The sequence below is a fragment of the Bos mutus genome, chromosome X (genome assembly GCF_027580195.1).
Source record: "Bos mutus isolate GX-2022 chromosome X, NWIPB_WYAK_1.1, whole genome shotgun sequence".
NCBI lineage: Eukaryota > Metazoa > Chordata > Mammalia > Artiodactyla > Bovidae > Bos > Bos mutus.
In genome coordinates this window covers 132,098,323-132,110,647 of record NC_091646.1, presented here as the reverse complement: position 1 = coordinate 132,110,647, position 12,325 = coordinate 132,098,323, and the positions used below count along the sequence as shown (strand labels likewise).

The following is a 12,325-nucleotide window of genomic DNA, read 5'->3' as shown; positions in this document are numbered from 1 at the left end:
TGGGCACAAAGCGATGGGGCTGCCGTGTGCCAGCCTGCACGGGTGGGACTGGGAATTCCACCCCTGGGCTGGTTGTACACGCCGGGTACCAAATGGGGATGCAAGTGGGTTTTCCGTTAAGTTCTGAAGACGAGCTCTGATCCCAGAGATGCTGTGACTACTGGAGTCCCCGGCCTCCAGGATCCAATGCCTGATGCTCTGAGCTGACGTCCTAACAACAGAAATACAGTGCATGGAAGAAATGCCATGTGCTTGAATCCCAAAACCATCCCCCAACTCCCCGATCTGCGGAAACGTTCCTCTGCTGTGAAACTGGTCCCTGACGCCAAAAAAAGGTTGGGGACCTCGGCTTTAAAGCATCATCAGGCCAAAAAGCTCCCCGGGGCTCCGTAACTGCAGTCACTGTGGTCAGGACAGCCGTGCAGGGGTGAAGGAAGAAATTGCCAAGCTGTGCGAGTCCCATCTGGATAAGAGTCCGGTCCTAATGAGAAATGGAGTTTGGTGGCAAGGTGCCCTGTGTTTAAACCGTCTTCTCAATGGTTTGTCACAAGCCTTCCCTTCGAGTATCTCTTCCATGGCAAAGAAAAACTCTAGACTTTTCTCCTGGACAAGCTCTAAATATAGACCCACGTGCATCATCTCGAAGGTGCATGTCTTTGGAGGTGACCTCTTGGCTTGTTGTTCCGGGACATGATGGACCTCAGGGTTGGATTTTTTTTTTTTAATTTGTTTTTAATTGGAGGACAACTGCTTTACAGTGTTGTGTTTCCAGGAGAATTCTTTGAGGACAGGAAGAATATCCCCTCCTTTTGTGTGGCTTTGGGTTTTTCTGTTTATTTTGTGGAAAGTGTGTTTTTGTTCCTTATCTCTGGTAAGTCTGGCAAAGCACAGATGATGCAGGGGTGAGCCTCTGCGGGGTATGAGCTGTGCGAGCGTGGACAGGTCCCGAAGCCGCTCAGAGGAGGCGACGGGTCACACAGTCATCGTGAGGGTCCACTGAGCTTGTGCGGGGAAACTTCCTACAGCCAGACCCCACCCTCAGTATGGTTTACATGGAGGACTGTTGTCAGTGATACTGGCGTGGAAACCACTGTACGAGCACAGAGACTACTGCAGCTGGTGCCAGAGCAGTCACTTCTACAACGGTCAGCTTGACGACTACAACGGTAACAGTTACCGTGACGACTAGTGCTATGGCCAGTACAAGAGTGACCACTGCTACAATGACTATGCCAACTAGTACTAGTACAGTTACTACTACAACTGTCAGCTTTACGACTATAACGGTAACAGTTACCATGACGACTACTGCTGTGGCTGGTATCATAGTGACTACTGTAACAACGACTATGCCAACTGGTACTAGAGCAATGACTACTACAACCGTCAGCTTGACGACTACAACCGTAACAGTTACCATGACGACCAGTGCTATGAGTGGTATCATAGTGACTACTGTTACAACGACTGCCAACTAGGCCTAGTGAAATTACCACTCTAACTGTCAGCTTTATGCCTACACCTGTAACATTTCCCATGACAGCTACTGCTGTGACTGGTATCATAGTAACTACTCGACTACGCCAGCTGGTACTAGTGCAATGACTACTACAACTCTTAGCTTTCCGACTACAATGGTAACAGTTGTCATGACGACCACTGCTATGACTGGTATCATAGTAACGACTGTTACAACTATGCCAACCAGTCCTAGTGTGATTACTACTATAATGATTAGCTTTACTACGACAACTGTAACATTTACAGCAACTGCTACTGCTCCTGGTCCACCCAGTACTACTGCTGCAATGAGCATGGCCAAGAGCCCCACTATACTTACTATTACAAATCTTACTACCACAACTGTGATACTTACTGCTACATCAATTGCTGCTACCGCTGCTGCCTCTGTGATGATTACTACTACTATAGTGACTGCATAATTTGTACTACTACAACTGCTACTACTATCATTCCAAGTACAGCAATTCCAATGACGACAATGAGAACTACAATTATTGCTACTGCTACAACTTATGCTACAGCAAATGATACTACGGTGACCATCAGTATTAGACACTACTGTAGTAGACGTGACTTTCACAACTACTCTACTTTTTGCCACTGCTACACCTAAAGCTACAACAATTAGCACGGCTCCCACTGTTACTATCCCCACTTCCTATTACAACCACAACTGCGTCAATTGCTACAGAAACCACTATTACAACCACTACCACAACTATTGCGTTTGCTCCTACAGTTGTAACCATTACGATAACTAACGTGCTTATAAAAGCTACTAAAAACATTCCTCGTGCTGCAACTGTGACAGCATTTGTTGTTGTTGTGAAGTGGCTCAGTCGTGTCCGACTCTTTGCGACCCCGTGGACTGTAGACCCCTGCCAGGCTCCTCCATCCATGGGATTTCCCAGGCAAGAATACTGGAGTGGGTGGCCATTTCCTTCTGCAGAGGATCTTCCCGACCCAGGGATCGAACCTGGGTCTCACGCTTTGTAGGCAGACGCTTTTACTGTCTGAGCCACCAGGGAAGTGACAGCGTGAGTACTAATACAGTTACTACTACACGTACTGGGCTTTCCATGACAACTGTAACATCTACCACTATGACCACTACTAACAACGTTACTGCTGCTACGATTGTGAGCACGGCTACAATGACTACAGAAATCAGGACTACTGCAATTACTGCTCCAACTATTATGGTTACTCCTGCTACAGTAATATTGACCGCTCTAACGACTATTGCTGCTTCTACAAGGATTACTGCCGCTACACTAACTATAGCAATTAGTACTAGTACAACTGTTACTATCACCACTACAAGCACAGCATTTGTGGTGACTAAAACAACGATGGCCACCAAAATTACTGCTGTGCTATGGCTACCGCAAAATTGGCACAACTATAACAACTGCTACCCCAGATACTACTGTGATTATCACAATTGCTGTGATAATAGACTTTTGCTACTGCTACACCTACTGCTGTCACAATTAGCGCTGCTACAGCTATAACTATCGCAACTCCTGTTACTCTCGTAACGACAGCAATGGCTACTGCGACAAAAACGTCTATTACAACCACTACTGCAATTATTACTCCTTCAACAACAATTGTTACGACTGTACCACTACAACCACTACTGCAACCATCACACTTACCAGGAGTGCAATTATAACAGTTACTACAACTACAAACACTACTATAATTATTACTAGTGCTACAACTGCAATTACTATAAGTAGTAGTATTATAATTACCATGATAACTGTCAGATTTACTACAATTTGGGCTTCCCTGGAAGCTCAGTGCTAAAGAATCTATCTGCCAATGAAGGAGATGCAGAAAATAGTAGGTTCAATCCCTGGGTGGGGAAGATCCCCTGGAGGAGGGCACGACAACCCACTCCAATATTCTTGCCTAGAAAACTCCATAGACAGAGGAGCCTGGTGGGCTACATTCCACAGGGTCACAAAGACTCGGACATGACTGAATCGACTTAGCATGCATCACAATAGTGCAAAAGAGACTTTTGATGGATCCAGACTCACCTCCCAAGTTGGCACGGGCAAGAGAGCATTTATAGCCAACGAGCAATTGGGGGTCAGTGAATGGAAAAATCACTGGTTGGGGATTGTGCCTCAACTGACCTCACAGGTTTCCCGCTGAGGGCTGGGCAGGGTGACGAGATACCATTTGGGGTTGGTGGAGAACGAGGAACCCGATCAGATATTGAGACAAACTGATACAGAGTCATCCAGACACGGTCTGGATGAGCCGATCAGATATTGAGACAAACTGATACAGAGTCATCCAGACACGGTCTGGATGAGCCGATCAGATATTGAGACAAACTGATACAGAGTCATCCAGACACGGTCTGGATGAGCCGATCAGATATTGAGACAAACTGATACAGAGTCATCCAGACACGGTCTGGGCGAGCGATCAGATATTGAGACAAACTGATACAGAGTCATCCAGACACGGTCTGGATGAGCCGATCAGATATTGAGACAAACTGATACAGAGTCATCCAGACACGGTCTGGATGAGCCGATCAGATATTGAGACAAACTGATACAGAGTCATCCAGACACGGTCTGGATGAGCCGATCAGATATTGAGACAAACTGATACAGAGTCATCCAGACACGGTCTGGATGAGCCGATCAGATATTGAGACAAACTGATACAGAGTCATCCAGACATGGTCTGGATAAGCATGCGGACTCTTCCACACCTATGAACTGCATGACCTGCGGGACACCTGCCTCAGGCATTCTGCTTCAATGTTCTCAGGTATAATTAATGGCCAGGGACTTCCCTGATGGTCCAGTGGTGAAGACTCTGCTTGCCAATGCAGGGGACACAGGTCCCATCCCTGGTCTGGGAAGATCCCACATGCCACAGGGCAGCTAAGCCTGTGCGCCCCAACCACAGAAGCCCACGTGTGCTAGTGGCTCACAACAACAGAAGCCACTGCAACGAGAAGGCCGTACACGGCAACTACAGCGTAGCCACCACTCTCCTTTGCAACTAGAGAAAAGCCGGCAGAGCAGGAGAGACTCAGCACGGCCAAAAATACATAAAAATTATTTTTAAAAAAGTTCTTGAGAGAGGAAATCCTGAGTTCTCATCACAAAAAAAAAAAAAAATATATATATAAAGAATCATGTCTTCCCACAAAGTAGTTCATGGAATGCACACAAATGTTTAGTCACATGGACAAGCACACTCAGCAGGAGCTGATTCACCGATTCTAGAGATGGCGTGCGAATTTAGTCACTTGCCGATTTGGATCACTCCACTTCCATTTTCGGCCTATCCACAAGGGCTGTCCGTAAAGTCAAGGGACTCTCCCGAGTTTCTGAAATTATGAAAAGGATAAAAACATTTCAGTAGAGGCATGGATGGTTGGAACTCTTTCCCAAACTGTAATTTTTTTTTATTTTTGTAGCACATGCCAGTTAAGGGGATTTTAGCAAATACTGTAATGATGATGATGATGATGATGATGATGATGATTTTACTTATTTATTTGGTTGTGCTATGTCTTATTTGCAGCATGTGGAATATAACCCCCTGACTAGGGATAAAACCTGGGCTCCCTGTACTGGGAGTGCGGAGCGTTACCCACTGGAGCACCAAGGAAGTCTCCTAATACTTTCATTCTTAAAATGGATTTCAATTCCACATTTTCATGTGAGAAGACCTGCCCCCCTTTCTGTTGTTTTTAGTCATCAAGTTGTGCCCGAGTCTTCACAATCCCATGCACTGCAGCCCGCCAGGCTCCTCTGTCCGTGGGATTCTCCAGGCAAGAATACTGGACTGGGTTGCCATTTCTTTCTCCTGGGGTCTTCCTGACCCAGGAATAGAATCCCCATCTCCTACTTAGCAGGTAGACTCTTTACCACTGAGCCAACTGGGAAGTTCCATCCCACTTTTCAAGGCCACTAATTTACAGAGGAAAGTATCAAACACATAATGATCAACTTTTTTTGATTTTTGTCCCTCAGAGAAGAATACGCAAACTACTTTGTCATTATTAGAAAATCCTATTAAAGACATTTTATCCGCGTTCCAGGGCTTGAAGGATCTGAAGGCAAGGATGACTTGGCTGTGACCTGATTATTGCAAAAATTTAGTAAATCATAATCTGTTTTGCTTCCTGTTTTTTTGATATTTTTTGAAGTGTGGATTAAGAACCAAACCCTCTTTACTCTTTCTAACTGCTCTGTAGGCAAAAAATTTGCATAATGCAAAGAATGTTTGATTTAGGGCATAAATCTATTTGGCTGTATATTCGTTTATTTAGAAACTGGTTGCCTCTCTACACCCCAAGTCTGTAGCACTGGATGGTTGCTGACTGCAATACACTGCTGTTCATTCACTAAGTTATATCCGACTCTTTGCAACCCCATGGACTGCAGCACGCCAGGCTTCCCTGTCCATCACCAAGTCCCAGAGTCTACCCAAAATCATGTCCATCGAGACAGTGATGCCATCCAACCATCTCATCCTCTGTCACCCCCTTCTCCTCCCGCCTTCAATCTCTCCCAGCATCAGGGTCTTTTCCAAAGAGCTGGCTCTTCACCTCAGGTGGCCAAAGGATTGGAGCTTCAGCTTCAACATCAGTCCTTCCAATGAATATTCAGGACTGATTTCCTTTAGGATGGACTGATTGGATCTCCTTGCAGTCCAAGGGACTCTCAAGAGTCTTCTCCAGCAGTTCAAAAGCATCAATTCTTTGGCACTCAGTCTTCTTTATGGTCCAACTCTCACGTTCATACATGACCACTGGGAAAACCACGGCTTTGATTATACGGACGTTTGTTAGCAAAGTGAGGTGTCTGCTTTTTAACATGCTGTCTAGGTTTGTCTTCGCTTTCCTTCCAAGGAGCAAGCGTCTTAATTTCATGGCTGCAGTCACCATCCACAGTGATAGTGAGTACAATACTGTGAATTGTATGAACTGTACTGAAATTTATTTGAACACTACTTTGGAAGTAAAAGATAATTCTACAGTACCTTCACTGTGGAATCTTTAATAATGATTTTTTTCCCCCTCATCAATGCTTGGCAGTCCAATATCATTGTGTCATTTCTTGCAGCTGAGATGAAATGAAGCCAAACCAATATTGGTTCTTCTGCTACTCTTTTCTTTCCATGAGCACTTGTAGAGGGTTTTTTTTTTTTTTTTTTTTTAAGCGTTTGGACAGTGCTACCAGAACACGTGTAGAATTGGTTTTCTTTCAAATTTTCACTGAGAACTCAGCATGTAGTCGTTTTTCTATTTCTTGGCTTGCAACGTTCATGTTTCATCATTTCTATAGTTAGTGTTTCTGGTTGATATAGCTCATATTCCTTTGTAGGAAATCCTGTTTCCAGTTTGGCTTTGGTGAGTGTTCTCAGTGTCTCTAAGTTGATGTTTTATCCCCATAAGCATTTTCAACTCTCCGCTACATGCTGGAAACATTTTTTTTTTTCCGCCTCAGTTTTCTATTTCACCAAAAATTGATTTCTCACCATACAAACTGCCTGCATTCACACTTTAAACTCTGAGGTTACGTATATCTATTTCGTGCACACTATTGCATCTCTGCTTATTTCTCGGGATCAAATACCCCAATTTTCTCTGAATCCCAAAGGTTTTTAAATCATATTTTTGTTACGAAAATCTTTTCTTCTCATAGTTGGAATATACTCAGCTTACAGTGTTGTGTTGGTTTTGGATTTATAGCAAAGTGACTCTATTACACATATATTTTTCAGATTCTTTTCCCTTATACATTATTACAAGACACTGAATATAATTTCTTGTTCTATATAAAAAGACCTTGTTATTTGGTCAGTAGTGTCCAACCTTTGTGACCCCATGGACAGTAGCCATTCAAGGTTCCTCTGTCCATGGTATTCTCCAGGCAGCAATACTGGAGTGGGTTGCCATTCCCTTCTCCAGGGGATCTTCCCAACCCAGGGACTGAACCTGAGTCTCCTGCATTGCAGGCAGATGTATCATCTGAGCAACCAGGGAAGCCCCTATATTTATCGGTGTGTATTATCTATCTTACATACAGTAGTGTGTATATCGGAGAAGGCAATGGCACCCCATGCCAGTACTCTTGCCTGGGAAACCCCATGGATGGAGGAGCCTGGTAGGCTGCAGTCCATAGGGTCACTAGGAGTTGGACGCGACTGAGCGACTTAACTTTCACTTTTCACTTTCATGCATTGGAGGAGGAAATGGCAACCCACTCATGTTCTTGCCTGGAGAATCCCAGGGACAGGGAGCCTGGTGGGCTGCCATCTATGGGGTCACCCAGAGTCGGACACGACTGAAGTGACTTAGCAGCAGCAGCAGCAGTGTGTATATGTCAATCCCAAACTCCGAATTTACCCCTTCCTCCTTTTTTCCTTCTTTTTCAATTATTCTTGTTTGTATTTTATTTGGTTTTGGGTCAGGAAGATCCCGAGGAGAACGGAATGGCTACCTACTCCAGTATTCCTGCCTGGAGCATCCCATGGACAGAGGAGCCTGGTGGGCTACAGTCCATGGGGTCTCAAGAGTCAGAGATGACTGAGTGACTGACACTTCTTTTTGCTTTCCTACTTAGCAATATGTATAGCAAAATGTCTTCTGTAATTTTGGTATCAGAGTGCTGCCTAGATCATTTATTGAAGGCATGGATGACATTGACTTCTCCATCTTTGAAACCCTTATTAGAGATTTTAATTGGAGATTGAATGTGAAGGAGGGAGTTACCGTCTGGATTAAAATTTGCTCTATGAAATCAGCCTTGGGGGATGGACTGTTACTCAGGGAGAGGAGCAGAAGGAAGACATCCTGGTTGTGGGTGGGAGAGGGCGAGATTCTGCTGATAGAGACGGGAGGCAGGTGAGACCGGTCACCCCCTCCCCCTCGTCACCCCCTCCCTCATCCATCTAACAAACTGCTCACTTGAGACGCAGGTCCTGGGAAGTGCAGACAGACTCCCAGCAGGGACAGTTCCTGCTCCCAGGGACCCTCTATTGCAATAGGAGGAATCAGCAGTGAATAACAATAATAAGGGGCTTCCCTGGCAGCTCAGCAGTGAAGAATTCCCCTGCCAGTGTAAGAGACCCGGGTTTGACCCCTGGGTGGGGAAGATCCCCTGGAGGAGGGCATGGCAACCCACTGCAGTATCCTTGCCTGGAGAATCCCATGGACAGAGGAGCCTGGTGGGGCTACAGTCCACAGGGTCGCAGAAGAGTCGGACACACCTCAGCAACTAAACAACAACAAAAAGACATTAAAGGCTAAAGAATGTGATGTGTGTATTAAGGAATTAAAAAGATGGTGAGAAAGGTCCCTGTGAATGGAAAGGTCAGGGGCAACCTAAGGGGGTGATATTCATCTTTAAAAAAAATTTTTTTTTATTGGAGAATAATTGCTTTACAATGTGTTGGCTTTTGCTGAACAATGAAGTGAACAGCCGTACGTGTACAGATACCCCTCCCTCCTAAGCCTCCCCCCGCCCCGTCCACCCCTCTAGGTCATCACAGAGCAGCGAGCTGAGCTCCCCGAGCTACGCAGCACCTTCCCACTAGCTGTCGATTTTACACACGCTTGTGTATAGATGGGGAAACAATGGAAACAGTGACCGACTTTATTTTCTTTGGCTCCAAAATTACTGCAGATGCTGAGTGCACCCATGAAATTAAAAAACACTTACTCCTTGGATGAAAAGCTATGACAACCTAGATAGCATTTTAAAAAGCAGAGACATTACTTTGGCAACAAAGGTCCATGTAGTCAGAGCTATGGTTTTTCCAGTGGTCATGTATGGATGTGAGAGTTGGACTGTGAAGAAAGCTGAGTGCCGAAAAATGGATGGTTTTGAACTGTGGTGTTGGAGAAGACTCTTGAGAGTCCCTTGGACTGCAAGGAGATCCAACCAGTCCATCCTAAAGGAAATCGGTTCTGAATATTCATTAGAAGGACTGATGCTGAGGCTGAAACTCCAATACTCTGTCCACCTGATGCAAAGAACTGACTCATTGGAAAAGACCCTGATGCTGGGAAAGATTGAAGGCGGGAGGAGACAGGGACGACAGAGGATGAGATGGTTGGATGGCATCACCGACTCGATGGACATGACTTTGAGCAAGCTCCAGGAGATTGTGAAGGACTGGGAAGCCTGGCGTGCTGTGGTCCATGGGGTCACAAAGAGTCGGACACGACTTAGCCACTGACCAACAACAAAAGTTAGGATGCCTAGGACACTTAAGGCTCTGGTCCACATGCACGATGGCGGCTGGGTCTCAGCTCGTGGCTGCCAGGGTGGTGACAAGTGGACACACAGCAACTGTATGTGATGGTCAGAACTGGCAAGGCTTGGAAACGTATTGAGTCTGGTGGAGAAGGAAGAATCAAGCTTCCGTCTTGTTTTGACCAGCTGAACGATGCTATTTACAAGGATAGGAAAGGCTGCATTGTACGGACCGAACGGTGTCCCTCACCTAAAATTCGTACGTTGAAGGCCTTGACCCTCAGTGCAATGGTGTTAGAAGCTGGGCGGTGATGAGATGTAGATGACCTCTTGAGGGTGGGGCTCCCATGATCGCCTTGGAGAAGGACATGGCAAACCCAGTCCAGTATTCGTGCCTGGAGAATCCCATGAACAGAGGAGCCTGGTGGGCTACAGTCCAGTGGGTCTTAAGAGTCTAACACAACAGAGAGACTTCACACATACACACACATAAGGAGAGAAAGAGACCACATCTCTCTTCTCTGCACCACGTGAGGATGTTCTGAGAAGGCAGCCACGTGTCTACCAGGAAGAGAGCCTGCGTCGGGACTTTATCAGCCCACGCTGTGATCTCGAACTTCCAGAGCTTCCAGAACTGTGAGAGAATGAATTCCTGTCATTTAGCCTGGTCTCTGACGTTTTGTTACAGCATCTGGAGCTAAGGCACCGAGTCTGGTGGACTTTTGCTGGTCTTGCCTCTTCCAAAGTCCACACAGTTGCCTTTGTTTTGGGGAACTAACCCTCTTTTTCTATGCAGAGCGGTCTTCCATCACCAATGACGTTAGTCACGGATGGGTTACGGTGGATGACTCCGGTTTTCTGACCAGCTTTTGTTCGGAAAATGGGATTGGGACTGTTCATCCCAATTTGTTCCCACTGTTTAGTCGCTACCTCATGTCTGACTCTTTTGCAACCCCACGGACTAGGCTGCCGGGCTCCTCTGTCCATGGAATTCTCCAGGTAGCAATACTAGAGTGGATACCCATGCCCTTCTCCAAAGGGATCTTCCCAACCCAGGGATCGAACCTAGGTCTGCTGCGTTGCAGGCAGATTCTTTACCAGCTGAGCCACCAGGGAAGCCCAAGAATACAGGAGTGGGTTGCCTGTCCCTTCTCCAGGGGAATCTTCCCGACTCAGGAATCGAACTGAGGCCTCCTGCATTGCAGGCGGATTCCTTACCAGTTGAACTATCAGGGAAACCCCCCACCTCCACACAAAGGGGCTTTTTCTAAACCTGTTAAAATAATGCCACACATGTGCTGGTGACCACTGGTGCCTGATGCTTCTGTTACATCGAGAAAAGAAGTGAGGATGAGGTGAATGGACCAGGTCAAGCAACAGGATGTTCCCCTCACCGGCAGACCCCGCCCGTGTGAAGGTGGACTTGCTGAAGTTGTCTAATCGCCACGTGGGTTCATTCAGGGAATCTCCCTGCATGTGAACTGCCGTATCTGAATATTGAAGAGGCAGCCTCCACTGTGAAATACCCTGGCTCTGAGACACACCAGAGACCTCAGCGGTGCTTAACCCTGAACCGCTTTCTGCAGCCTCAAGAGACCCATACCCAGGGTGGGGGAAGTGATCCTGCTTCTGCACTCACCTGCTGTCCTGTTATTTCAGCTGCACACAGACACGTGCTGCCTGATTCAGACAGGTTTCCAGGGTCAGAGTATTCCGTGTTTCACCTACGGACCATTGGGTTGAAATGCAATAGTAGAGTTAGCAGAGTCGATCGTGTTCGATATTTTAACCAGCTGTTAAGATCCATATTTTCCCCTGAAGGTCGAGCTTCTCTTCCACTTGGAAGAGAATTCTGCCTTCTAGCTGGCAGAATTCACCTTCTTTTAAATGTGGTGTGTGTGTGTGTGTGTGTATGTATATATTTATAGGAGGTATAAGAGACGTGGGTTCAATCCCTGGGTGGGGAACATCCCCTGGAGAAGGAAATGGCAAGTTCCTTCTAGTTGGCAGAATTTACCTTCTTATAAATGTGCTGTGTGTGTGTGTCTGTGTGTGTCTGTGCTGAGTCACTCAGTCGTGTCCGACTCTCTGGGACCCCATGGACTGTAGCCCACTAGGCTCCTCCGTCCATGGGATTTCCTAGGCAAGAATCCTGGAGTGAGTTGCCATTTCCTCCTCCAGGGGATCTTCCTGATCCAGGGATCGAACCCATTTTTCCTGTGGCTTCTGCACTGGCAGGCAGATTCTTTATCACTGAGCCACCTGGGAAGCCCCGAGTGTGTGTGTATAAATATAAGCATAGAGACAGACAGACAGTGGTGTATTATTTAGCCATAAGAAAAACATGAAATAGTGCCATTTGGAACAATACGGATACCTTAGACAGTGTCATACTGAGTGAAGTAAGCCACACAGCAAAAGACAAATATCATGTGGTATCACTTACATGTGGATCTATTTCTGTTTTGTACATAAGTTCATTTTTTGTCATTTTAGGTCCCACATGTAAGTGATACCACATGAACTTATGTACAAAACAGAAATAGATC

At 46.1% G+C, this 12,325-nt stretch overlaps 1 protein-coding gene across 2 annotated transcripts in view; it reads right to left on the bottom strand.

Annotated features, from left to right (window-relative positions):
• LOC138986416 (uncharacterized) overlaps positions 1–12,325 on the bottom strand; it is a 100,163-nt gene that overhangs the window by 19,656 nt on the left and 68,182 nt on the right. For both annotated transcript variants that reach the window (XR_011463269.1, XM_070366097.1), the window contains exons 4-5: positions 11,416–11,500; positions 4,782–4,894 (exon numbers count right to left, since the gene is read on the bottom strand). The gene's annotated coding sequence lies outside the window, so the exon portion shown is untranslated. The remainder of the gene's footprint in view (positions 1–4,781; positions 4,895–11,415; positions 11,501–12,325) is intronic.